We start from the raw sequence: 27,633 nt of genomic DNA, 5'->3' as shown, positions 1-27,633 counted from the left end.
TTTGGCCCTTGTTCAGAAGGAATGGAAATGCTAAATTTTAGTTAGATAGTAGAGAAAATAAAGATGTAATTTTTTCCCCAGTCAACTTCACAATCCTCTAAATTCCATCCAAGGACCCTTCAAGGGTCCGTGGACCTGAGATTAAGAACCCCTATGCTAGCCCTGAGACAGGGTAAAGGTGGAGCATGTGCCCAGGGAACGTAACAACTAGGGGGTGTGTGGCAGATTCAGATCCTCGTGAGTTTCGTATGGGAAGGGGTCCTGAGCATTGGTGGTTTTGGTTCATCCTGCATCCATTTCCCTTTCCAGGTCGGCCCTCCGAACCTCATCTTTCTCACTCAGCCCATGGAATTCCTGTGGGAATGACCCAATCCATGGGTTGGTAGGGGAGAGAGTGGTGTCACAAAACCCAGGCCTGGCCAATAAAGCCACCGCATCTCCTCTTCCCCGTCCCCAGCCTCAGACATGGCTCAGGGTGGCCCTGGAACCAAAGCTGGGCTGATTAGGTCCACTAAACAGTCTCAGGACATGTGCTGGGATTACGGGGAAATCTCTGGGGCTGCTAAATTGGTTGCATATATATGTGGAGCTGCCTCAGAGCCTATCTGACCATAAAACCAACAACGGACTGCAGCCAAGAGATGGAAGAAAACAGGGTCCTGGCAGCCCTGAAGCCATTACACATAGAATGTTCCAGGCTGTGAGTTCAAACATTTCCTTTTATACTTATGCAGGCTGACCTGAATTTCTATTTGTTCACGCAACCGAATGACTCTCAACTAACATAGAAGGGAAGAAGTGAGTAGGGTTCTTGACAATTCCCAGAGCTTACGACCAAGCCACTTAGGAAAGCATAAAATAAAATTAGAAACAGTTACTATACATTGAATCAGCAAATACAGAAAAACACACACTCTTTGAAAGATCAGAAACAGCACCTTGGGTAGTTGCAATCCCTAAAGCTGGTCTATGAAACACTAACAATTTTGATTTTCAAGATGCTTGGCAGGCCAGGAGGGAACCAGAAGTACCCAGAACATTTTCCTTTATCACCAGACTTCCCATTAAAAAAATTCCTGGGATGATCAGAAAGCCCCTGCAATAAAGCTCCTGTAAAATTGTAATCACTGCCTTTTAAATTGCATCAGAAATTGCTTTTCTGCCACTCATTTTCCCCCCTTTCTTTCTCTAGAGTGATGTTCATGGCTCTTTAAAGGCACATTAGCAGTGACGTGCAGTGCTGCCACGTCCCTCTGAGCTGAGAATCTACTCCCTGTCAAGTGGAGGAAGCTGTGATGTCCATCAGTTTGAGGTCCCTGATACACAGGAGGGGCCGCAGCAGATGCTGAAGGGTTGTAGAAATGGCAGCAAAGGCAGGCTACAGCGCCAGGAATTCAGCCAGGACCCCAGACATCCCAGAGCCCCTCTTACACCACCTGGGAAGGGAAGATGCCCTTGGAATTGCTTCAGCAGCTCCAGCACCTACCAGAGCAACAGCCCTCGCTCATCTGTCACATAAGTCACAGTCACAGGGCTGCACACCTCGCTTCCCAGGGTGTATACCAAGAAGTAGAAGCCAAGATGAGAGAACCTGGGAGTGAGAGCGGGTCCGGCCCTGACTCGGAGCCTGATGGTTCCTCCCCTCAGCCACAGTGATTGGCTCTGGGAGAGACACATGATCCAAGCAAGGCCAATCAGAGTTGGCCCTGGAAATTTTGCTGGATTACTGGGGGAAAGAAACGGGTGTAAGGCAGGGGCTATTGAAGGCTTCTTTGCCACCTGAGGGAGGGGATGGACACCTAAGAACAAAGTCAAAGGTGAAAGAAGCAGATCCAGCAGTGGTGAAGGGTGTATTCCTGACAAGAATACCTGAGTGCAGACTCCAGTCAGGCTAGCTCTGAGATTTCAGGTCCCAGAGCCATTAACTTCCCTTTGCAGTTTAAGACAGTTTGAGTTGGGGAGCTTCTGTCATTTACAACAGAAATAACTGACTGATAGAACTGGAAGGGACCTCAGAAATCAATACAGCGCTCCTTCATGTTCCAGTGAATACAATCCTTGTGAGGAGCTGACAAAACAAAACTATGGCGTGTCTCTCCAGGAAACACACACACACACACACACACACACACACACACACACACACACACACACACCTATTTCAAGGATGTCAAAGATCTCTGAAGCCTCTGTTCATAGGAACTGGGTGAAGAACTCTTCCAATCTAGTCTGATCTGCCCACTTGACAGATAAGAAAACTGAGGTTCAGAATGCTGAGATGACTTGCTTGGGGCCCAGGGCCAGCTGGAGGCAGAGCCAGGCCTCCCTAGAGTCCCAGGAGGTTTCACCTTGAACTCCCCTGAGTATGGTCCTTGGGGAGACAGCAGAGGGTAAGGGGGGTAGCGGGCGAGGCTCCAGGTCTCTGCATCCCCATTCACCTACAGCAGCTCCACTTTTTTCTGTTTTTAAAAATGGGCTTTCAGGGAAGTGTCTGACAAAAGTTCCATTATTCCACAAACAACATCCTGAAAACCAATCGCTTATATCCCATTTCAAAGTATTTACATGTTAATGACCTTGGTTTCCAGCCTCGCTGAAATCCTGTGAAGCCGGCATTATTGCATGCCATGGCTCCGGGCGAGGTGCTTCTGCAGGGCCAGCCAGCCAGCCAGGGCGCTGCTCTCCTGACCCCAAGGCAGACTCAGCCCGTGCACCTGAGCCTTCCTGTTCCTGCACTCCTTCCCTCGTATTTCATCTCAACTCACATGGAAAAGACCATCCATTCGCATCTCACCACGAAGACCAAGGAAGGAAGAAGGGGTGGCTAATCTGACTGGTCAGAGCCTGTGACTGTTGCTGGCACCCGCCTTTCCAGTGCACAGAATTAAGAGCCCCAAAGACTGGGACCAGGGCTACTAGCTCTTTTCTCTCCCTGCGCCCAGAGACGGCAGCTTTCTCTTCTTTCTGTCTCGGAACAGGACACACCCCCTGGGCGCCCAACCTCTAAGAGGGCCTGGCCACATGCACCCCTCCTGACCAAGCGGTGATGGGAGCGGCCAGGTGTCTAAGTGGCTGATCTAGGCATTCAGATTTGAGCTGAAGGAGAAGCAAGCCCACAGGGGCCTTCTGCTACAAGTTGCATTCTCCTTTTTAGACTTTACCAGAGATTCACATTGCGGCATCGGGGACCTACTCCCCTACTAATAAAGTGGTTCAGTCGTCCTTCATTTAGAGAAGATTCCCATTATACCCATCCCCATCCTGTCTTTGAAACAGTGACTTAGGAAAATCTCCATTCATTTAACTGCCTCTACCCACCTGCCAACAAAGAAACGTTGCTTTGCGAAGAGAGGACTTTGCCTTGGGAAAATCTAAGCCCTCAATCACGATCCTGTATGACAGCTGCTGGGATCACCTTGTAATTAATCATGTTTTCTCTTATGACCTATATTCTATTAATAACATACGCTAACGATTCAGCACTGGTTCTTTCACTGATTGATTCAGTCCACAAATGTGACTAAGGCTGTACTGCTGACTACGAGGGTCTTACATCCTCATCTTCTGTCCTCTCCCCAGCCCCTCCCCTCCCACAAGGGAAGCATCATGGTAATGGGCTCTGAACACGGGGCTCTGAGGACTTCACTGTGCCGGAGGGTCTAATGGCTGCCCTGCCTCCAGCCCAGCCCAAGTAACTCTGCGGTACAGTGGCACACGACAGACCCCTGCAGAGAAACTGCTCAGGAAAAGCATCAATGCATGACCATCTCATGCACAGCAGATTGGCCAAAACATCAGAGTTTGACACCGCCAAACGTACTGAAGTTATGGAATAAGGAGAAGTCACTGCAGGTGGGAGTGTACACTGGAACAGACATCTTCGTAACAGTTTGACAATTTCTTGTCAAGAGAAAGAGATGGTGACCTCAGTGACATGCTTCGCCTTCCCAGCTGACTGGGGTCTGGGATTCCCAGACCTACGTGGCCTTGCAAATTCTCATTCTGGCTTGAAGCACGAGGTTTTTGCTTTGATTTTGCTACATGCCAGGCACTGTTTTCAAGTTAACTAGCAACTCATTTAACCATCATAACAACCCTGTGGAGTCGGGTCTACCAGCATTCCCCATTTTAACAGACCAGAAAACTGCTGCACAGAGTGGGGCAGCCTACCCAAGATCCCACAGCCAAGCAGGTGGCACAGCCAGGAAGGATTCGAACTCAGTGCGTCTGGCTCCAGAACTACCAACAATGCCGCTTCCCAAACACAGAGTTAAGAAGAAAGGCTCAGCCTTGAGCCCCATCTCATTCTACATTCAGACATTGTTTTCAGATGGATCCAAGACCTAAATGCAAAAGGAAAATACGAGTGTATCTAGACAATGCAGAAGCATATCTTCACATTGGGGTAAGCGAAGGTTTCTCATTCAGGGAATCTGGGAACGTGTTTGTTCTCTTCACAAAGAGGGTCAGACTCATCCACACAGTCCTCTGCCTCTTCGTCAGTCTGCCTTTTTCCAGCTTGGAATGTGGACATGACACCAGGATTTGAGAGGGTCCCTCTTGTCCCCAGAACACTACTCAGAATAGAAGGGCTCAACTCTCAGGGTCCCCCGGCCCACTGGGGAAGGGGGGTGCAGCAGCCGTCTTGTGGCCATGAGGGGGCAAGAGAGTCAGAGCAGCACTGGCATTCACTCTGCCAAGCCATTGAGCCACATTATCTCCCTCCAGATGCTATAAGACACAAACAACCTCCAATGTGTTAAAGTGACAATGCCACCTGTGTAGTCTGATACTTGCAGCCAAATGCACTCCTAACCGAAACACCTGCTACCTCCAGACTCCAGCGGCCACGTGCTGTGCCATCACCCCAGAGAGTCTGCAAACAGCCACTAACAGGGACCTGAAGGTGTCTCGAAAAGACTCAACTCAGAGGTCAACTTTGGGAATCACAAATTTCCACCAAGCATGGCTGATCAGAGGCATCCAGAAAGATGACCTGGTGCCTGAATTAATTCTCAGAGGACCTGAAATGGAGACAGCCTTCTTTCACCCCACAGACCTCTAAAAGCAGTCAGGTAGACCATGATTTTAAAGGCCAAGCCCAGCCCACTGGCACAACTGCTTTGTGGTCTGCTGGCCGCAGGCTCAGGGGCCGGGGAAATCCTGCATAGCTTGTGGATCCTTTTTCCTCCTGTCACCAGGCATTTGCTGGATGTGCCAAGAGTTAAGCCCCTTCCTGCACTCCTATAAAACCAGTCTGTCAGTGTGGCTTCAACTGCCGAGTGCTTTTCCACAAAGCACTCTCTAGACCTCAGCTCATCAGATGGGAGACAGAACACTGGTCAATCTACCAAAATAGGTCAGGCTTTATTTTTAATCCTCTTATTCATTATATATATTGAAAGGGAAGAATGAACAAAAACAACATTATTAACAGCGAGAATGTCTAGGGTTACTTAACCTCTCTGTGCCTCAGTTTCCTCATCTGTAAAATGGAGATGAGGATGAAGTAAATGACTCCATGAAAAATGTTTAGAGCAGGATTTAGCATGTAGTAAGGGTTCAACAAAGGTGAGCTACCATCATTCTTATTGCTGGCGACATGGTCAGTGTTTTCGACTGAAGGCCCTTGAGGGGCTTCAAAACCTCACCCTCTGGTCAGCCTGACAGAAACAGTCACTGCTCTGATTCTGGCCACTTGCGGAAGGAGGAGGCTTGAAGGCCCAGGCCAATGGGCAGAAGCTGGCTGCCATGGCCCAGGGTACCAGGGGCAGGAAACAGACCTGCTGGTGCTAGCTGCCCAGCCAGTAGCCATTCTCCCCCTTCTTCTCGGATGCTTAGCTAAGACTACATCTCCCAAACTCCCCTGCAGCTAGGGATGGTCAACAAGAGGTAGGCAGACATTGTTGTGGGACTTCAAGGAAAATTCCTCACCAAGAACAAAGAGCTGGACTACACTTTTGTGCCCGTTCCCTACCCCGATTCCCACCTGGACTACAGACTCACTGGCTGGACTCCGGCAGTCACAGTGGACCATGAAGCCACCTTAAGGTTGAAAGCTTCGTGCTAGCAATGGTTAAGCAGAAAGACAGAAGGATCTTGCTTTACCTGAGGACTGTGGAGCTGCCAGCCCAGCCCCAGACTGCAGATCTCAGGACATTTTACTCACAAGAGAAACCACCTTCCATTGAGTTTACACCATTGTTACTTCTGATCTCTCCTACTGGCAGCCACATGCACTTTCAAATGATACCGTGGACTTACGCAGCAGATGACCAACGGAGCAGTGTTTTACACCGCAGAAATCCTTCCAGCAGCCTGCCACTATTTAAAGTAGAGAGCTAGATACAGCAAGTAGAAAGCTAGATATGGAATTTCCCACAGAACAGGGTTACAATCATTTTGCCTTAGGAGGAGGTAAAATGAGAACAAGATGAGATACACTGAGTCATTCATCCAGCAACTATTAAGCAGTACCCTGCGCTGGGCACTGTGCAGGGCAGGGTGGTAGACACAGTGAACAAAAGCAGATAGAGTCCACGCCCTTACAAAATGCACAGTCCAGAACAGGGGACAGAAGATAAACAAACAGGGAAACAAATATATTCGTAAGTACAAACGGTAAGAAATACTATGTAGGAAACCAGAGTGAGTTTCAACACAGAACTGAAGAGAAAGGAGAAGGAAGCCATGTGGAGAATGGAAGTAAGAATATCCCAGAATGGCCATCAAATGGAGAATGGATAAACAACACACAGCACACCCGTACAGTGGAATATTGTTCAGCTATAAAAAGAAGGAAGTACTGATTTGTGTACAACATGGATGAACACTGAGAACATCATGCTGAGTGAAAGAGGCCAGTCACAGAAGACCACACATTATAGGATTCCACTTATATTAAATGTCTAGAATAGGCAAATCCAGAGAGACAGAAAGTAGAGTAGTGGTTGCCAGGGGCTGGAGGAGGGGGACACAGAAGGAGAGTAACCGCTAGTGGGTACACGGTGTCTTTCTGGGTTGATGAAAATGTACCGGAATTAGATACTGGTGATGGCTGCACAATCTTATGAAAACACTAAAAACCACTGAAATGTAGACTTTAAAAGGGTGAATTTTACGGTATGTGAATTATTTCGCAATTAAAAGACACTCAAAGGGCTACCCAGACCGAATTACTGGATTGGTAATAAAGTCTCTAATGAAAGTTAAAAAAAAAAAAACAAACAGAATATTCCAGGAGATGGAGGAGGATGGAGGAAATCTGTTAAAGAAACTCATAGGAGGCCCTCTTGCCTAGATTGCTGTGGAGAGGGAGGGAGGGGTGCTAGGAGATGTGGCAGAAGCTCGCGGGCTGTGTGAGCCACAGTCGGCCATATGCTCTTTATTCTAAGTATGACGGGGAGGAGGAGAATGATGTGTTCTGACTGACATTTTTGAAAGACCCTTCTGGCTGTTGCACAGAGACTGTCGGGCTTGAAAAGAAGCAGGGAGATCAGTGAAGTGGCTGCTGTGACACCCAAGGAGAGATGGTGGTGGCTGGGAGCGGGGGGGGGGGAGGGCAACAGAATGGAAAGGAGGAGGCTGGTGAAGATCTGTTTCAGGTCAAGGACAAACAAGCCTTGCTGATGGACTGGCCGTTGGGGGTGAGGCAGAAAAGGGAGATTCGAGAGTGATCTTCACACGGTCTTATGAGTTTTCCCAAAGTGGTTTTCTGCCAGATTCAAATTGTACACAGCACAATAAGGGCAGATCAGCAAATGCCTGTTAAATGAATTTCAATAAATGACCAGTCACTGCCTAATTTTCTGTAGGGCATATTTTTGTATTTTCAATAAAGATATGAATTCTCTCTCTCCATGTGTGTGTGTGTGTGCACGCGCACACACACACACACACACACACACACACACATATATTCTCTCTCTCTCTCCATGTAATATCCTTAATTGTACCTGTTTCTCTCCCATCCACGGGTAGATAGAGGTCCACTAGACACCATCAACTACCCAAACCAGAAACCTGAGAATATTCATACATACACACACACACACACACACACACACACACACACACACACACACACAGAGGCAAGATAAAGCCTTGGGGTCACTAACAACCAGGTCCTTCCTTCTCTGAGGGGGGCAGAGAAATAGATTAGCCAGTGAGAACTGAGCTCTCACTTCTGATGAATGACCAGTAGGAGAGGAAACAGAGGAAGAGATGCTGCTCCAGAGATAGGAAGTGTTCTTTCTTTTCGGTGGTGGTGACAGGGTAAGGAACATGGTCAAGAGTGGGGAGAAAGCACTGTGAATAAACGTGGTCTAGCCGAGGGGAGAAGCCTCAGTCTGAGAACAGCTACTGCAAGTGAAGCCCAGCAGGAGACAAGTTATGACTCAAAGGGGTCATGAGCCCCTACCCCACTGACAGCCACATCCATACCGAGGGGAACGCCAGAACCCTGGAGGAATGCATCCTTATCCGGGGCCTAGGAGCAGGAAAGGGGAAGGGAAGCCGAGCTTCACAGAGAACAACTCCAGGGCCACCACGATGACAGACCACAGTGCAAACAGAGCCCCAGGAGTGGCGAGACGCAGTGGTCCTGTGGGTGTGTGTCCACCCAACACCTTCCTTCCAGGTCCACTCTCCCCGGCAATAGGGCTCGTCCGTTTTAGGAGCGGGATGTGAGAAGCACCCCACTGGGTGGCTCTGTGTGGTGGGCTGTGGGTGCCGCCTGCCCTGTGCAGCTTCATCGGGACCTGACCTGATGCCTCGACTTCAGCGTTTCTGTAATTCCTCTGCCTTATTCTCACAAGGGGCAGACTTGGTGGCGCTGCACGCTTCACACAGCTGACCAAACTCTGTCCTTATTTCATTCCACCAAATGCCTGGGAAGTAGGTCAAAATAGCCTGTCACAGTCAGTTAGAAGCGACTTCTCACTACGCACCACATTAGCCCCTCCTAGGCTGACAGAGGTCCAGGGGAGCCTTTCCCAACACCGACGTCATGGGCTCTCCACCTGTGGGCCAGATACCCTCCCAAGGGGGCCTCTAGTGTTGTCCAACATGTGAAGTTTGTTTTGACCACAACTGAGGACACTGCAAAGTCTCCCAGACAGAGTGCTGGGCCGTGTGATGCAGAAGAGCATGAGTACTATACCCACCACTCCAGCACAACTGACAGACTTTCGCCACTGCATTTTACATAATCAGGACCACATCACATTGACTTCTTGGAATCTTGCTTTCCCTCGGCTGCATCGCAGAAACGCCTCCAAATCAACTGGTAGTGCTCTTACCCACTCTCTTCAGCAGCTGATATTCCATAGTGTGGAGGTACCATATGTTACCAATCGTTCCCTGAAAAATGGGCATTCATTTTACTTCCAGGGTTTCACTTTGTTTTTTGTTTGGCCACTGCAAAGAATGCTGTGGTAAATAACCTTTTGTACTGGGGCCATTTTTTTCTGTAGGGTAGGTTCTCAGGCGTGGTGGTTCTGCATCAAAGGCTACTGATGGAGTATTACATAGCTACGTTAGAGAATGGCTTCCAAGATCAAAGGATAGAACTGTATGTATAATATGCGCTTGTTTCGGTACTGAGTATCTCTGGAAGAATACAGACGAAATGGGTGTCCTCACGGGAGGGTAACTGGGTGACAGTGGACAGGGGAGGGAGACTTAATTTTCACTGTACATGGTTTTTTGTGTCATCTGACTGCTTTACCACGTGCATGGACTGCTCATTCAAAAATAAACAAGATTTCTTTTTTAGGCTGTCTTCTAAAAAGGTTGCGATGAGTCACATGTCCTCCGGCAACTTGGGAGAATACTCAGTTGAGCTCATTAATGCCCTATATTTTCTCCTTCAAGGTTGTCCCCCCATCCCCTGTTTTTTTGACCTACTGCAAGCTCAAACGTCAAATTTCACCTGCTCACGATAGCCACAATGCGTCCAATTCTACAACCCTTGGGCAGGCAGAAAGCAAACTGCCAGAGATATTAATTTTGACAAGTCAGCCTGGCTGGCACCTCCCAACAGCACAAGAGAGAAACCCAAGCCAGGGTGGGAGCCGGTCTTCAGTGACCCAAGGGAACCAATGGCAAAAACAGAAGCAGGGCGCTCTCTCCTCATGTGCTCGCAGGTCACGCTGTTTTAAACTCCTGCTGGCTGAGCTGCCTCATGAGCTGAGTGGGCCTAGAGCCCCCAAACGCCCAAAGCCTCTGAGAAAGGGCAAGGGAGGCCGGCAGGAGCAGCTGCTGCCCGTAGGCCCTGTATTCTCAAGAACAAGGCCAGGGATGAGAAACAGGAGGGAATGGGGGGATGAAGAACACGCAAGAATCCAGCTCAGACAAACAAGAGGTCTTCTTGTTCACTTCCTACAGGTCCGTCAGCCTCCAGGGCCGGCCCAGAACCAAAGGCCTCACCGGCCACTGTTTTTAAGCCCCACTGTGGCTCACGCAACAGGACGACAAAGCTGAGCCAGTGCAGAGAGGCAGGGCCCCCGAGCATGGCAGCAACGCCAACTGAACACACCTGCTGCAGCAACGCTGGCTGGAGCTCTGGACTAACCTGCAGCGGGGAGGGGACTGGACGTGGCCAGAGGAGAAAGCAACTCGGGGAAGGTGCGGGATGGGAGAGCATGAAAAAACGTCTCAAAATCAGCAGCGGGTCCACACGATTCAGGTGGTGGATTGAGGCCGTGTGCTACCGTTCTGCAGCCTACACTCTGGCACGAGCTGAGCCAGGTGTGGGGGAGGCCCCAGGCTTAGTTCTAATGGTTCCCACTACCTGGAATGCACTTGCCCTTGATCCTTCGAGACTCAGCTCATCAAGGATGTGTGCATATGAGTGCTGGCCGGAGAGGCCTCTGTGAGCAGGGAGAATGGGAGATGACCTGAGTGATCATCAGCAGGCAAGGGCCAACAAAGTGCGATGCAGACACACAACGGAATCCTTTATGTCTCTCCTTCCCTTATCCTCCGTGACAGGTCTATGAGCAAGTCCTGCTGCCACTACCTCCAAAATAGATCCTGAATCCATTTCCTTTCTCCTTCTTTGTAGGCCAAGCTGCCAGCACCATCCTTCACCTGGACAACTCCATGACATCCCCCACTGGTCTCCCTGAGTCCACTCTTGCCTTCCTAGCTTCTACTCTCTACACACAGAGGGATCAAATAAAACAGGGATCATATCAGATCGCCTTCCTGCTTAAAATTCTTCAACACCTCTAGGAGCTCGTCCCCTTCTACTTTATCCCTCACCCAAATGCTCCCATCACACTGGCCTTTTTTGCCTTCTAAGCTTATTCCTACCCCAGGGCCTTTGCACATTTTGCCCTAGCTATTCTCCAGATCTGCCAGTCAGGTCTCCGGGTGACTGTAGACAGTAATGAGTAGACATGAAAGCTAACTACATGCAACGACATGGACATCTCACAGATGTAATGTTGAACAGAAAGGCCAGACACAAAGGAGCATCTATATAAAGTATGACTGCATTTACACAAAGTTCAAAGTGGTTTTGCTTGGAAGGTAGGAGTGACTCGGAGAGAGTAGGAAAGGGACTTCTGGGGCCTGGAAATATTGCTTTTAGAGCTGGTTACATGAGTGTGTCGTTTGTTAAAGTTCTTCTAGCTACATACACTTTTAATATGTGCCCTTGTCTTTTTCTGGATGTATATTACAGTTTAATAAAAAGTTTAAAGAATTAAAACATTTTGGCAGCCCGTAATCTTTCCTATGATTTGGGAATTTCTTACCTATGATCCTTTGCAGGAGGACGGGCCTGCCTCTCAAGGTAAAATATTATGAAGGCTGGGAACTGACTCTTACTGCCTTTCTTGCAGCCAGGCCATGGGCACAGGATCTGGGCCCTCCTCAGCAGATGCACCCTTCCTCCACGGCTTAAATTTGCCTGCAGAACCAGGGCTTATTCACCTTGGTGTCTGGAACCCAGAGCTGCAGCCTGGCACATGGGAGAGTCTCACTGAGGCCTGATGAGCAAAACCAACCCCCCTTCCCATCTCCTACCTGCCCCCCGACCCAGCACCATAATGACAGGATCCAATGATTCATTCTTTCAAGAAATGTCTACTGAGTGTCTATTTGGTGCCAGGCACTGTGCTAGGCACCAGGGATTCAGGTGAACAGGACACTGGAGCTGATAATTCTAGTAGGGAAGCTGAACAATAAACAAAATAACTAAAAGATATAACATGTTAGGTAAGTGCTATAGAGAAAAACAGAGAAGGGAGATAGGGACCTCCCTGAGAAGACAATGTATGAACAAAGGTTTGAAGGATGTAAGGGAGTGAACCACGTGAGTATGAGAGAAGAGCCTTCCTAGTAGCAGGAAGAGCCAGTGCAAGGGTCCTGGGGCAGGCACATACCCTGGTGCCATGTAAGGAGCAGAGCAAGTGAGGAGAGGAGTGGGAGGTAATGGAGGCAGATCGCGTGGGGTCTGGTTGGGGACGGTGAGGACTTTGGCTCTTACTCTGGGTAACAGGGAGCCATGGAGGGTTCCCAGGAGAGGAGGGACAGATCTGATTGGGTGGTAACAGGGTTCCTCTGGATGCTATCTAACCCGCTCCCCTGCCCAACGTGGAAACCAATCTCGAAGAGAAACAGAAGTTTGGTCATTTGTGTGGCAAATGTCTATGAGAAATAAACAAGCAGAAGGCTCTCCACCCACTTCCTCCAGCCCATCAAGGCCTCATGCTGGCCAGCAGGGCTTTGCAACATGATTAACAATCCGTATCACACTGTAGGAAATCAGACCCTCTTCCACTGGCCACTGGGAGAATCCCAAAAGCAGACGGGGAAGCAGTAGGCCACGTGGCTGTGAGAATGCCTTCACGGTGGTCAGCGAGAGCCAGCATCAAATCCCAGCCCTGGCTCTCAGCAGCTGGGTGACCCATTACTCATTACTAGACCTTTCTGAGTCCAAGCCTGCTTACCAGTAAAGGGGGGGGGGGAGGGTAATTTCCACCCCTGAACAGGCCTGTTGGGAGGGTTAAATGAGGTAACAGGGATCAAGGGACTGGAAAAATGCCTGGCACAGAAGGAGCCCTAAAAGATGTCAAGCAAAACTGTTATAACTGAAACAATGAAGAAATAGTAAGTCTGACGACACCCCTTGGCCAAACTGGACTCTGATAATATCAAGCATAGGGCTGAAGTGAAGGGTCCTCCAGAGGAGAGAGGCCATCAGGTCGAAAGTTTCTCTCTCCCTCTACCTATTCTCCATGGCATCGCTGCCCGGAACAAGCATCATGCAAGCCAGAGAGGAGAGACGGGCCCCAAAGAGTCGGGGAAGTGGGCATCAAATGAGAACAGTAAAGGCACGTTTTTCAGTGCTTCACAGGCAGTGTCCCCCTGCCCCCCTGAAGAGACCCCGGCCTGCATCCGTGTCTTTCACGGCAGTCTAGGGCAACTTCTTGCCTCTTCCCCCAGTCAGAAGAGCAGTGGGTCCATAGCTTGTTCCATGCAAGAAGGGCAAGGCCTCTGGGGGCCTCAGGTCCGCATCTACCATGGGGGTAATTTTCACTATAGGCTCGTTCCCATTCATTCAGCACATACTTACTAAGCAACCACTATGGGCCAGACACTGCTCTAAATGCTGAGATATAGCAAGGAATGAAACCATGATCGCTGCCCTCAGAGCTCAGGAGGATGGCGCAGGAAGCAAACAAACGTATGACAGCAGAAGGTGACAAAGGCTATGAAGGAAAATAGAGCAGGGACCGTTCTAGACGGGGTGCTCAGGAAGGCCGAGACCTGAATAGAGTAGTGAAATTATATGTACATACATAGCCATACATACACATAATCTTGGATATGGCTGTCTGTCTGTCTGTATAATATACACACATGCACAGAGCCAAGAACACAGCCCCTGCTATGGAAACCTAAGGTATCTAGTTTGATAGTGATGCGTGCTCTAGGGCTGCCTGGGATTGGAATCTTCATAAAACCTACACTCTTCCCCCAGGTTCCAATATGCCTTTCCCAACCGAGGATTACTTGTAAAAGGTGTTCCTTTTCCTTCCCTTTTTCATACTTGGCAGTGAACCACAGACACAGAAGGTGCTCCGATCAGGACCCCACCCCCCTGCAAAGCTGCACAGTGCTCCACTGTACAGATGAGCCTCACTGATTCATCCAGTCCCCTCGTGGTGCTGGACATGTAGGACAGTTCCCAGCTTCTGCTCTGCCAAACGGTACTGTCATGAACTACCTTGGACACACATCACGTCTCACACTCAGGAATATCTGTAGGCAAAAATTCCTCAAAGTGGGCTACCCTGGTGGCGCAGTGGTTGAGAGTCCGCCTGCCGATGCAGGGGACGCGGGTTCGTGCCCCGGTCCAGGAAGATCCCACATGCCACGGAGCGGCTGGGCCCGTGAGCCATGGCCGCTGAGCCTGCACGTCCGGAGCCTGTGCTCCGCAACGGGAGAGGCCACAACAGTGAGAGGCCCACGTACCGCAAAAAAAAAAAAAAAAAAAAAAATCCCTCAAAGTGGGAGTGCTGGGGCAAAGGGAGGGTTGTGCAAAGGCCGTGCTGACATTGCCCAAGTCCCTCCAAAGTGACGGTCCTGCTTTCACCCCCAGCACTGGACAAGCCTTCCTGCTTCCCCACACCACTGCCAGCATCTCACCTGTTGCTCCTGCCCTTCGGAGAAGTGAAAACTATTATCTCAGCATGACTTTAACTGGCATTTCTACTATTATACACCATGTTGAATATATATAGAATACACACATAGAATGTACAGAAATACATATTGTGGTATTGTGATTTATAGTAAGAAATATTGTTGGCCTTTGTTTCTGGCACAGAGCTCCTAAAACCCTGGTAATTTCCTAAGTGATAAGAGCAAAGGGAATCTTTTGTTTTGCATTATTTGGTCTTTTGTCCTAAATTCCTAAAATAGCTTCAGAGTGATAAAGGTGAAAGGAGTGTCCTGTTAATTCAGAACAAGCCCCTTTCAACCACACCAGAGTTTGTGAAGGGGTTGATTAATGGAAAGGCCCCTAGGGTAACCTAAGGATAGGGGCATGCGGGGTGGTGCCTGGCTGCCCGGAGGACCAACCTGGATTAGTGGGTTGGAACTTTCAGCCCCATCCCTCGACCTGCGAGGACGGGAGAGGGACTGGAGATTGAGTTCAATTGCCACAATCAATCATGTCTCTGTAGTGAAGCCTCCAGAAAAAACCTGAAAGGATGAGGTTGGGAGAGCTTCCGTGCTGGCAGACCCATGGAGGTGCAGGGAGAGTGGCACCCTCGAGAGGGCCCGGAAGCTCCATGCCCCTTCCCATAACTCGCCCTGTGCACCTTCTCCTGGCTGTTCCTGAATTACATCCTTTTTAACAAACCCGCAATCTAGTAAGTGAATGTCTTCCTGAGTTCTGTGGCTAGCCGCTGAAGCAAATGAACTGAACCCAAAGGAGGCGGCTGTGGGAACCTCCGATGTACAGGTGGTGGGTCAGAAGCACAGGTGAGGAGATTGGGGGTGAGGGGACACCTTGTAGGACTGAGCCCGTAGCCTGTGGGGTCTGATGCTATAGAGAGTGTCAGAATCGACTTAGTCGCTTGATGTGGAAACCCCACCCCTTTGGTGTCAGAAATGAAGTAGTGCTGCAATAGTGTGTGAGTCAAGGGCACACACAGGAGAAGTGTGTCTTTCCCTTACACATATACACAGCACGCTGGTGTGTGACTCGATCCCACCAAAAATGGCTGATGGGTAAACGGTGGGCTCTTACCACCTCCTACCTGTGTGGTCTTGGTCAAGTGACTAGAGCTCTCTAGGACTGTGTCACCATCAGTGCAGGGAGACTGGATAGCGGGTACACAGTCTGGGCTGGCATCCCAGCTTTGCCACTTCCTAGCTGAGTGATCAGGGCAAGGTCACTGTGCACCATTTCCTGACTGTGAAGTTGGGATGATGGCAATACTGGCCTCAGGGCGCTGTTGTCAGGATTCAATGAGATGACACAGGTAAGGGACTTGGGACAATGGCTGACAGGGCTCAATCAATGACTGTCATCATCATTACATTTTGTTAAATGGGAGTAACCATTTAAAGGTTTTGTAGGTAAAAGAGCTTAGTACAGTGCCTATTAGGAAGCAGCCACTCAAAAGCCAGCTACTGTTAATTATGTTACTATTATGGCCTCATTCATTCCCTCAGCAAAACTTAGTAAGGCATATCTTTGACGGAAGGGGTTACACCTTTCACCAAACAGATCTGATCGCTGCCTTTATGGAGCTGACATCACCGAGAGGATGAAAGGCCCTGAATATGCAAGCTGAGTAGTTCAGGGCAGAAGAGTGGGGTGTGCGGTCAGGGCAGGCCCCCTGAAGAGATGTCTCAGGGGAGACCTAAAAGAGGAGTGGCACGGGTAGGCCATAATGGGGGTGGGGTGTGGGGAGCAAGACAGGGGAGAAGAGGGAGGACTCCAGGGATAGGGAACAAATGCCATGCGTTGAAGGAACCGAAAGCATGGCCAGGTGGCTGGAGGGCCATGAGTGCGCTGCGGGATGAGGCTGGGGACCAGCGGCCGGCAGCCAGCGGGGACCGTAGCAAGCTTGGCCTGCCGGGCTGTGTTGAAGAGTTGGCCTTTCCGCAGAGAACTGCTCTGGGAATGTGGAAAACACAAGGGACACCCTTCATCCTCCAGGGGCTTGGGAATAAAATGAGGTTTTAGTGTCACTACAGTCAGTCAGGAAGTGCAGCCCAACTGGTATCCTCAGGGGTCCTGCTTAAATGACTCCCAGCCCAGAGGTCCTGGGAAAAGGATACAGTAGGTACGGGGCAGGGGGGCGGGGGGGGCGGGGTTGGACAGAGGGAACAATGACCCCAACCCTGCCCACAGCTGATTGGCCCAGAAAGAGCACCTGACCTCAACTGGCCTGTCTCAAGAAACCCTTCCCTGGCCCTGGTTAATGAGTCCAAAGGGAGACAGTTTCCTCTCCTTGGGTTGTTTTGGGCTCTTTGAGCCTGTACTGCAAGGTGTACAGCTTAGTCTGTGGGTGGTCGTCACACAGCAGAGGGAAAGGCAGAAAGAGAGACTATGGATATGAAAGAATGAATAAGGCAGACAAGGAATCAGGGCAGTAACAAGGAAGAGAATCCTGCTCGTGGCATTTGTGTTCTGGTTCCAATCCACAGGTCGGCTGCTTCCCAGCACCCATGCCACCCTTCCCCATGAGTGGTTTTGGGTGGGAGCAACCAGCCTGGTAGGATGCCCCACCCCTTTGCCACAGGGATTGGTTCAGGGAGGGTCACATAACCTGTGCTAGTCCAACAAGATAGGAGCTCTGAAGCTTTGCACTATGGCTGAAGGACAAGACACCCTCTCTATCTCTCAGGCCAAGGATGAGAAGACAAAAGCCTGGACCAGTGCTGGCAGCCAGTCTGCTACTTCCAAGGGAGCCAGGTTTGAGGATGACGCGGACAGCAGAGGGTAGAATGGAAGGACAGAAAGAAAGTGGGTCACTGGTGATGGCCCTGAGCTCTGGCCAACCAGCCCAGAAGCTTGCCCCACCTCTGGGCTTTCTGGTTGAGAGTCAATCCTTTCCCCTAGGGTTTATGCCCATTTGAGATGGTGTTTCTGTTACTTGTAACCAAGTAACTGGTACGCAGTCCTTCCTGAGGTCTTGCTTTGGTTCTCTGGGCCATCCCAGCACCCTCTAGTTAAATCCTCCTGTTTTGCCTAAGCTGCTAAAATGGCAGGCCTTAAGGAGCTCTAAGAGAGCAATACAGCAATTTGGTCAACAACATAACTTGTCTCTTGCCACAGTTTACCCAGCTGTAAAATGGGGATAATAATAATAAACACTTCATTGGGTTAAGAGGATTACAAATGATTTCAAGAATACCTAGCACATTGTAAATTCTCAACAGGTTAGCAATGATTACTCTAAAGCATTGAAGGGTAGCTGAAAGGTCTCAAGCCCAGAAAGCAATTAGCTACAGCCCTCCCCCATCTTGTTTGCTATTCCTTTGTTTAGGTCATCAAGTCCTTTATTCACAAACAGTCCCAAAGAACAAACAGCCAGCCCAGTTTCTGTCAGGAGGGTGGCAAATCTGGCCTCAGTGGGGGATCTGAATGAAAGAGATTTGACTCAACTTCTCCTGTAGCTGGTGGCGGAGGAAGCCCTCATGAGCTCATTTCTCCATCAAATACAAGCTGGCGTCTAAAGTTTCAAAACACAGGCTGGAACATGCTGGCACAGTCCCACGAGAGGACAAAGGAAAGAGCCCGGATGCAAGTGAAACCACGACATGGCAGGTTCCACAACTAACTCAGTCGGGAGGAGGCTCCTGGCTGGCTTCCAGCCACATCCGTTGTCCGCACAGCTATGAGGCAGCAGGAAGACTGGACCCTGCCACGTCTGTATCTACAGCTGGGAACTGGCATGGGCACAGGAAAGTCGGAAATAAACTCAGTCAGGAAGTGAGAACTGGAAGATGCTTCCATAGCAACGCCCATCTGGAGATCCCTGCCCACAGCTGGAAACATTCGGAAGCGAGCTTATCTAGAGATGTACACCAAGTCCATTTTTTCCATTTGCATCCGGAATATGTTACTTAAACTTTACTTACTTGGAGAGCCTCTGGGAAGCCTCTGTTCTATGGCTCAAAAAGTCTTATCCTTCTTCTGAATGTTCCGAACCTGGGGCTTAGCAGTGTAGCCAAGTGTTTCTTGCGTCCTCCCCCTCTGTGATGGGGCAGACTGTGTCTGCCTTGCTCACTGGTACCTAGTCTTCAACTAGGTACCAATTCAATGTTCAGCGAATAAATAAATCAACTGCTTTGTTTCCAATTTTATAGCTATTCATAACTTCAGCTAACAGGCAAGCACCTGTATCCACAGGGTAGTGAGCTGAGATGCACGACACCTCATGCATGAGGTACTTACTACTGTCAGGCCTGTTTAAAAAATAAGCCTCCTCCTCAAGGTCAGAGCCACAAAAAAACTGGAGTTCTTTAATCTCAAGAGAAGAATGGGAGACAGCGTGAATACCTACAGCAAGGCTGGGCAGCTGGAGGGATGGATGTTGAGGAACTAGCTTTGATATCAAGAATTTTCTGAGTAGAAATTTTCTAGGGCCGGAGGACATCTCGTCAAGGAAGGCTAGAACACAAGCTTCTCAAACATTAAACAGGGGCTTCCCTGGTGGCGCAGTGGTTGAGAGTCCGCCTGCCGATGCAGGGGACACGGGTTCGTGCGCCGGTCCGGGAGGATCCCACATGCCGCGGAGCAGCTGGGCATGTGGGCCATGGCCGCTGGGCCTGCGCGTCCAGAGCCTGTGCTCCGCAACAGGAGAGGCCACAACAGTGAGAGGCCCGCATACCACAAAACAAACAAACAAAAAAACATTAAACAGACAGCTCCATTCTGGGAGAATTCCACCCAACTTCCCCAAAAGCCAGAGCTCACATGATTCCTTACCTTTTTAAATATTTTTCTTGCTTATGAAAGTGGTATATGCTTACATATACATACAAAAAACTTGGAAAATAAATGTGCAAAGAAGACTATGAAGTTATGCATAATCTCCCCACCAAATAACGACCACTGTAAAGACGTTAGCTCATTTCCTCCTGGTCTTTTTTTTCTGGTGTGTGTGGTACATGTACAGAGAAGTGAAGAGATTTTTCCCCTTTAAGTCTTTCACCTGTTCTTTTCTAGATTTTAAACATCAAATGAAAAATATTTTTAAATGGCGAAATTAAGTCTATTTCCCCAAACTACAGACTCGGGAAGGAAGAATGCTCCCCTCTGCTGATCCTCCAACTTCTGTTTCCATCTGAACCACTATTACAGACCAGTGGTTCTCAATCCTAACTCTGCATGACCGTAACAGTAAGATATAATAATCGCCACCACCACTATTAACTGAGCAACTACTTTAGAAGATGCCATTTTAAACATTTTACAGAGTATTTAATTTAACCTTTACAGTCCTATAAGGCAGGTACTATTATCATTTTATAGATGAGGAAACTGAGGCAGAGAGGTTAAGCGACTTTCCCGAGGTCACATGGCCGTTAAGTGGTGGTGCTGGGATTTGAACCCAGGCCATCTGGCCCCAGGTGCCCTCTTTCCCCTGGTCCAACTGCTCAAGAACCTGGTAACAATGACACCGACTATGAGCTTCAGGGCAAGGTTCCCAACGTCCCTATTGCCAAGTTTGTCATCATGATTATTCATACTTCTCTCCAGACTCATTTTGTTTCCCAAAGGAAATAAGAAATTGCTGAAATTCAGCAGAAGTGAGACAGCCGGAAGCTACAGCTGACCACATGCACACGTGGATCTCTGCTGAGCTGCCTAAGTAACATTCTTAAAAGATGACCTTTCTGGAGGGGACCAGGGGTCAGTTACTGGGTGGATCACCCTCCACTGACTGAGACCCCACCCAGTGTCAGATGGGTTGTGAAAGCCCCACCCTAACTTCACCTCGCAACGGGATAGAGAACAGCCTGGAAAACTCACAGCCTACCACCTATTTACATGTGAATCTGGAGAAAGGGCTAGGGACCACAGCTATTTGACAGGGATGGGCAAGGACTGCTCTTGCATGTTCAGAGGCTTAGTAGGGCTAGAGTCAATATTTAGTCACTGTGGAGGATCAGCCAGTTATGTTTTTGCCAACATCACATAGATCTTTGGAGAAAAGCAGCTCCTGACTCCCTTTACCCCAAGTCAAAACCAGATGCACAACCAAGAGGGGTTTTCCCAGGAGGTAATCACTAGAGAGTTTGTCTTCCCTCCAGGCTAGGAAGGGAAAACCTCCATTTCAGGAAAAGGTCCCTGAATGCCTGCATCAGGGAAGGAGATGAGAAGTTGCGCCTTGGGGTCTGAGAGCTACTATCCTTCCAGGTGCTGAGCCAAAAGGATCTCCCCTCAAAGGGGATCCATGCAGAGAAAGGCTGGGGTAACAGAGGGCTATAAGGCTGTCATTTTTCCAACACCCACCTGGGCCCCGGGGTACTTCTCAATGCCTGTGTACAGCGGGGGCTCAGTAATGTTTCACAACTGTCCAATCTTCAGGCTTTCTGTGTGTGTGTGTGTGTGTGTGCGTGTGTGTGTGTGTGTGTGTGTGTGTGTGTTGGGGGTGCTGGTTTTCTCAATTTTGTCAACATTCTAAAAAAGTAGAGAGAGAAAGGTACAATGAACTCCCAATGTACTCAAATGAAGATTCAGTAGTTATCAAAAAGTCTGCCCTATTAGCTTCATCTACTCCCTATCCATTCCTTTTCTTCCCTTCTTCTTCCGCCTGAAGTACTTTAAAGTAAACCCTAGGGACTTCCCTGGTGGTCCAGTGGTTAAGACTCCTCACTGCCAATGCAGGGGGCCTGGGTTCCATCCCCAGTCGTGGAACTGGACCCCGCATGCATGCCACAACTAAAAGCCCACATGAAGCAACTAAAAGATTCCACATGCTGCAACAAAGATCTCGCACGCGGCAACGGCAACGAAGATTCCGTGTGTCGCAGCTAAACAAATAAACAAACAAACAAATAAATATTTTTTTAGAAAAGTAAATCCCAGACATTACGTCATCTCACCTTTACATGTTTCAGTCTGCAGGTCTGAAATATACAGATACCTTCTTATGTGTCCACAATATTAAGCTGGTTTCTTTACTGACCAAAATAACAATGAATTTTTTCCTAGAAGGTAAGACCTAGTGTTGACTAAGGAGTAGGGAAATGGGTCATCTCAGCTTCTATGATGGAGTAATGCCTTTCTGCAGGACCTCTTGGCAATGCGGATCCAAAAAGGCTTAACAACCTGCATGTATCTTCTGACTCAGCTCTTCTATTCATGTACTCATCAAAAAAAAAATATTTACTGGGACTTCCCTGGCAGTCCAGTGGTTAAGACTCTGTGCTTCCACTGCAGGGGGAGTGGGTTTGATCCCTGATTGGGGAACTAAGATCCCACATGCCGCGCAGTGTGGCCAAACCAAAAGACCAAAAAAAAGAAAAAAAAAAAATTACTGATGTCTACCATGTGCCTGGCAGTGTCCTAAGCATTTTTCTCCCTGGTACAGATGTGGAAATTGAGGTACAGAGAGGCAAAGTCATCTGCTCAGGGTTGCACAGCTCTTACGTGCCAGAGCTGATAGTCGTATGCAAGCAAGCAAGGTTTAAATGACAACGCCGGGTCCCGGCAAGGTAGCATTCAGGGCCTTACACTTGGGAGGCCACTGCTCTAGGTTCCACAGAACACTTCCTACCTGCACTGGTGAACACTCTCTATGTGGAATCTACCGCAGACCCTACGTATGAGGTAGGGATAATTATATTAGTCCCATTTTTCAGATGAGGAAACTGAGTACGGCGGCTGAAGGTCACACTCCTCTATCCTGGCAAGGCTGTGGCGCACTGCTCATCCTTCAACCCTGCTTTAGACACCACCTTCAGAGATAGGCACATGACCTACTGCTACAAACTGCATGTTCTGTGCCCCCCCCCACCAAATTCATATGTTGAAACCTAATCTCCAATGTGATGGTATTAAGAGGTGGGGCCGTTGGGAAGTAATTAGGCCTGGAGGGCACAGCCCTCATGAATGGGATTAGTATCCTTATAAAGGAGGTCCCAGGGAGTTCGCTTGCCCCTTCTTCCATGTGAGGACATGGCAAAAAGATGGTCATCTGTGAACCAGGAGGTGGATCCTCACCAGACACCGAATCTGCAGCGCCTTGACCTTGGACTTCGCAGGCTCTAGAATTGTGAAAAAAGAAATTTCTATTGTTTGTAAGTTACCTAGTCTATGGTATTTTTGTCAGAGCAGATTTAAAGAACCTGAGGACAAGAAAGCCTCTTTTCACTGGGTTGATAAAGCAGGAGAATTTTCACCTGAACCCAGACAGTCTGTACAGTGAAGCCAAGCAGAGCAAGGAAAAGCGACAGAGCCCCCTTATCCGGCTAGGTGTGAAGCTCCGCCCTCCAGACTTCCCAGTGACAGAAGACAAATTCATCTCACAATCAAAAGAGCCTTGATTAACCCACCCAGCATGCACTGTCCCATCCCCCCACTTTTGTTTATGCTGTACCCTCTGCCTGGGGCCCACCCTCCTCATGCCATTATCCCTATGCACCTGGCAGAACCCCAATGCACCTTTCAAAGGCCAGCCCAATACTGGCCATGATTCTCTACACACTCTTCTCTCTTCTCTACAGCTCGCTCTCCCTGACCATACCCAAGCAGAATTTCTCTTTCCTCTGAGTTCTCCCAGCACCTGGGGTTCACCACTCAACACCCTGCATTACAACCATCTGGGTGTCCCCTGCCGGCAAGGCAGTACCGTACAGAGGTTAAGACCGCAGGCTCCGCAGAAGGAAAGACGTGGGTTCAAATCCTGCTCTGCCACCACAAGCTCTATGAGATCCTGGGCAAGCAAGTCATCTTCTCACCTCTCTGATCCTTGATTTTTCTCATCCTCCGAGGGGGTAGTAAGAGAACACACCCGCAGCAGACAGTTGGTGGTATAGCTTATGGCCATTCCCAACTCCCACTTCTTGTGCTTCCTCCCACCATACAGGCATCCACTCTCCCAGCCTCCCTTGCAGCTAGGGGCAGCCAGTGACTCCTTTACAACCAATGAGAGACAGAGACGTCTGCTGGGGTTAGGGGTGTCTATGGGCACATATTCCCTTTAGAGAGGAAAGGCACAAGAAGAGAAAGCCTTTCCCCCTGCCTCTTCTCCCTACTTAGGATACTGTGCATAAGGATGTGATCATAGGGCTGGGGTGGCCATCCCATGACCATGCAACATCAGGATGAAACACATGTACACAGAGGGCTGTGAAACAGAAGGAGAGAAAGCACCCAGTTCTCGGAGGTGTCACTGAACCTCTGTACCCACTGTGGAGCCAACCACACTTTGCAATGAGAGAATCACTCGTCTCTACCGCTCAGCCAAGATTCACCAGGCATCTTGTTTCTTGCAGCCCCACGTGTCCTCACTGACATATCACCTCACAGAGCGGGGTTTCAACGCCATCATGCGTGTAAAGTGCTTAGTATGAGTGCTTGTTGGCGCTCAGTCGATGTTGGTTAAAGATCATTACCATTATCACAATAAGCTGCTCGAGGCCATACCACAGCTTCCACATCCCATGGCAGAGAGAGCAGGTGCCAGCTGCAGACACCTGGTACATTTCAGCACCCGTCCTGCTGCCTCTGACGGAGGGAACTACAGTCACCAGGGCTGCTGCCCTACGCTGAGGCAGCTACAACCCCTCCTTCAGTGGCATGAGACAGCCAAGGAGAAGAGAGGCAAAGGGGGTCTAAAAGCTCAGCAGCCTCCCGAGGGAGGCTCAGGCTTTCCAAGGCTGAAAAACAAGGTTAAAAGAATCTGTACGCACTGACACCATTTTTGCCATATCCTCAGACCACCTGTAATATGACTTACTTTGCATTTTTCTTTAACTGCACTCACTTTTATTTTGGCTTGCATACCATCGTTAGCCTCACCCAAAGCAGAAACAGCCATGGGATACTGGGTTTGACGAGCTATTGAAATTCTTTTCCTGTTACACATGAAAATAAAAGTACAGCTATTAAAATGTGTAAGGTGTTTATTCATACCACCACCTCAAATTATCTAGTGGAATGATCTGACTTTGGGAAACCTGTCCCTATGGCAATAGGACATCATTGCTAGTCAGCAGCTCCTACCCCGCTCCCCTTTCCTTTGCACATTCTTCCACTTACATTCTAGAAACACAAAAGCTCCAATGCTAGCTGTAAACAACCCCTCTGGAGACTGAGATCTCTCCCAAACTCCCTCATTCGGGCTCTGTCCCCCTGGAATAGATCCATGGTTCATACTTTTCACTTACATTGTCTTCCAGGATGGGTTTTTAATAATAATAATAATAATAGCCAATGTGCACTAAAGACTTCCCCTGCGCTACGTACTGCTTTAAGGACTTTATATAGAAAAACGCATGATCCTCACATGGCCCCATGTAAAGCAGTATCACCCTCAGTTCACAGATGAGGAAACTGAGGTTCAGAAGGGATTAAGTCACTTGCTCAAGGTCCCCCAGTGTGGATGTGACACAGCCGGGGTTGAATCCAGGTGACTAACCCAGGGGCCCACCCTCCTAACCTCCTCACTACCCTGCTGCCCCCAGAACAGCCAGCGCTGACCAAGCTCTGTGCCGACTGAACACTGACATTGAGGAATTTGCCTAAAGTCATGCAGCTAGGAGCTGGAATCCAGGCTGGCCAATCCCCACGCTCACCCTCGCCCTGCATAACTGCCCACGCAGCCAGCACATAAGGGAACCGGAGTGGAACTCGGGCCTGAGGCCCTGGTGCACCTCCACTCCCCGGCTTCCTCACGTCCCCTTTTAGCTCAAGTTATTCAGCCCCAAGAGGCCAACTCTCCTCTCAAAGGAGGAAAAGAGTCCCTGACACAACCAGACAGAGCCTCATGTCACTGTCTCTTGTGCCTAAAGGGAAGCTGGCTGACCAAAGTGGAGTTTTCTAAAACCGGCACATTCATAACATTATTCTGTGCAAGGTTTTCTCCTCCCCTGGTTGCTAGGCCTCAGGCCCATTCTTGATTGATAATTAAATCATGATAGCTAATGCTTGTGGGGCTATGAGCACCAGGCCCTGTGCTAACTGCCTCACAGGTTCTGGCTCACCGAATGCTCACAGCATCATTATGAAGTAGGGACTAGCATAATCCTTGTTTTAGGATGAACAAATGTGGCTCCATAGAGGCTGAAGCTGCAACTAAGACGTGGCACAGCCAAAGAAATAAGGAAATAAAGAAATATTTTAAAAATAGGGCTTCCCTGGTGGTGCAGTGGTTGAGAGTCCGCCTGCCGATGCAGGGGACATGGGTTCATGCCCCTGGTCCGGGAAGATCCCACGTGCCGCGGAACGGCTGGGCACGTGAGCCATGGCCGCTGAGCCTGCGCGTCCGGAGCCTGTGCTCCGCAACGGGAGAGGCCACAGCAGTGAGAGGCCCGCGTACCGCAAAAAAATAATTAAAAAAAAATAATAATAAAATAAAAATAAATAAAAACAAAGAGCCTAGTGCCTACAGTGTGACTCCAAAGCCATTAGCTGAAAGCCTCTGCAGCCTCACACCCAAATTCCAAACGTCCCAAATCTCCACCCTGTTTCCAGCAAGCCCCCTAAGAGAAATCGGTCTCTAATTCCAAGAAATCACGGTGGACTGTCATCTCTGCTACAGGGCATCACAGTGCCAGGGAGCCCTGGTCAATTCCGAGGGCAGGATACAGCTCGGCAGCTGCACACCGCCTGGTAACTGCTGCTCTGCGCTGTTCCCCCTTCTCAGTAATGAGCCCACTGAACTCAGGTGCAGGTGGGGCCCAGCAGCCAGGCTAGGGCTTTCCAGGATGAAGATGACCGGCCAGTGACAATGCTCTCTCCCCAGCCCTGCCCTTAAGTTTTCTCCACGGCCTTTGTTGTTGTTGTTGTTGTCTTCTAGACTGAGGGTTTTATTTTTTTAAATTGTAGTAAAATATATATAACATATAATTTGCAATGTAATGACTTTTAAACATACAATTCAGTGGCATTAACCACATTCACAATGTTGTACAACCATCAGTGTCTAATTAATTTTTGTTAATTATTTTAGTACTGTTCAGTTTGTTATTTCTACAGAGTAATTTTGGGTAAGTTTTCTCTCTCTAGGAGTGGATCTGTTTCCTGTGAATTCTGAGCTTGATTGGCATAAAGTTATTCACAATATATGTTTAATCTCTGCAGCATCTATACTTGTGTTCTTTTTTGCTTTTTAATTTTCTTTAAGCCTTCTCTCTTTTTTAATGAATAATCTTGCCTGACTTTTTCCTATTAATTTTCTTTTTTTTTAATTTTTATTTTATATTGGAGTATAGTTGATTAACAATGTTGTGCTACTTTCAGGTGTACTCCACGGCCTTTGTTCTGGGGACGTGGGGAGCTGTTTCTTCCCTGAAGGTCTGGAATTGGGACTGCTCCTTGCTGCACTGGCAGGGCCTTTCTCACATCCCCAGAGAGATCAAGCAGTGAGCAATCTCAGTCCTGTCCAACCTCCCGATATGTCCACAGGGTGCTTAAGAGCAAGGACTCTGAAACCAGATGGCCTGGGTTCAAATCCCAACTTTGCCACTTACCAGCTGTGGGACCTCAGACAAGTTATCTCCCCTCTCTGTGTCTTAGTTCCTCATCTGGAAAAAGGGGATAATAATGGTACCAATGTCATGGGTTGTTGTGGGGATTTAAAAACACTTAGGGGGCTTCCCTGGTGGCGCAGTGGTTGAGAGTCCGCCTGCCGATGTAGGGGACACGGGTTCGTGCCCCGGTCCGGGAAGATCCCACGTGCCGTGGAGCGGCTGGGCCCGTGAGCCATGGCCGCTGAGCCTGCGCGTCCGGAGCCTGTGCTCCGCAGCGGGAGAGGCCACGACAGTGAGAGGCCCGCGTAACGCAAAAAAAAAAAAAAAAAACACTTAGAGTAGGGCCTGGTGCTAAGAGCTACATAAGTGTTTGCTACTGTAGTTAAGAGTGGCCCAGTTAAGCACATTCACACCCACTGCGAGGGCAGAGATTTCCACCCGGCCTCTAAGACG

At 49.1% G+C, this 27,633-nt stretch overlaps 1 protein-coding gene across 15 annotated transcripts in view; it reads right to left on the bottom strand.

Annotated features, from left to right (window-relative positions):
• SIPA1L3 (signal induced proliferation associated 1 like 3) overlaps nucleotides 1-27,633 on the bottom strand; it is a 235,772-nt gene that overhangs the window by 143,068 nt on the left and 65,071 nt on the right. Inside the window, exon 1 of one of the 15 annotated variants that reach the window (XM_073795784.1) lies at nucleotides 22,709-22,731. The exons of the other annotated variants lie outside the window; for them this stretch is intronic. The gene's annotated coding sequence lies outside the window, so the exon portion shown is untranslated. Of the gene's footprint in view, nucleotides 1-22,708; nucleotides 22,732-27,633 lie in introns of those variants that run through there. 15 annotated transcript variants of the gene reach the window in all.

This window comes from Tursiops truncatus, chromosome 19, assembly GCF_011762595.2.
Source record: "Tursiops truncatus isolate mTurTru1 chromosome 19, mTurTru1.mat.Y, whole genome shotgun sequence".
Classification (NCBI taxonomy): domain Eukaryota; kingdom Metazoa; phylum Chordata; class Mammalia; order Artiodactyla; family Delphinidae; genus Tursiops; species Tursiops truncatus.
Note: the sequence above shows the minus strand (reverse complement) of the source record. Positions and strands in the feature narration are given on the sequence as shown.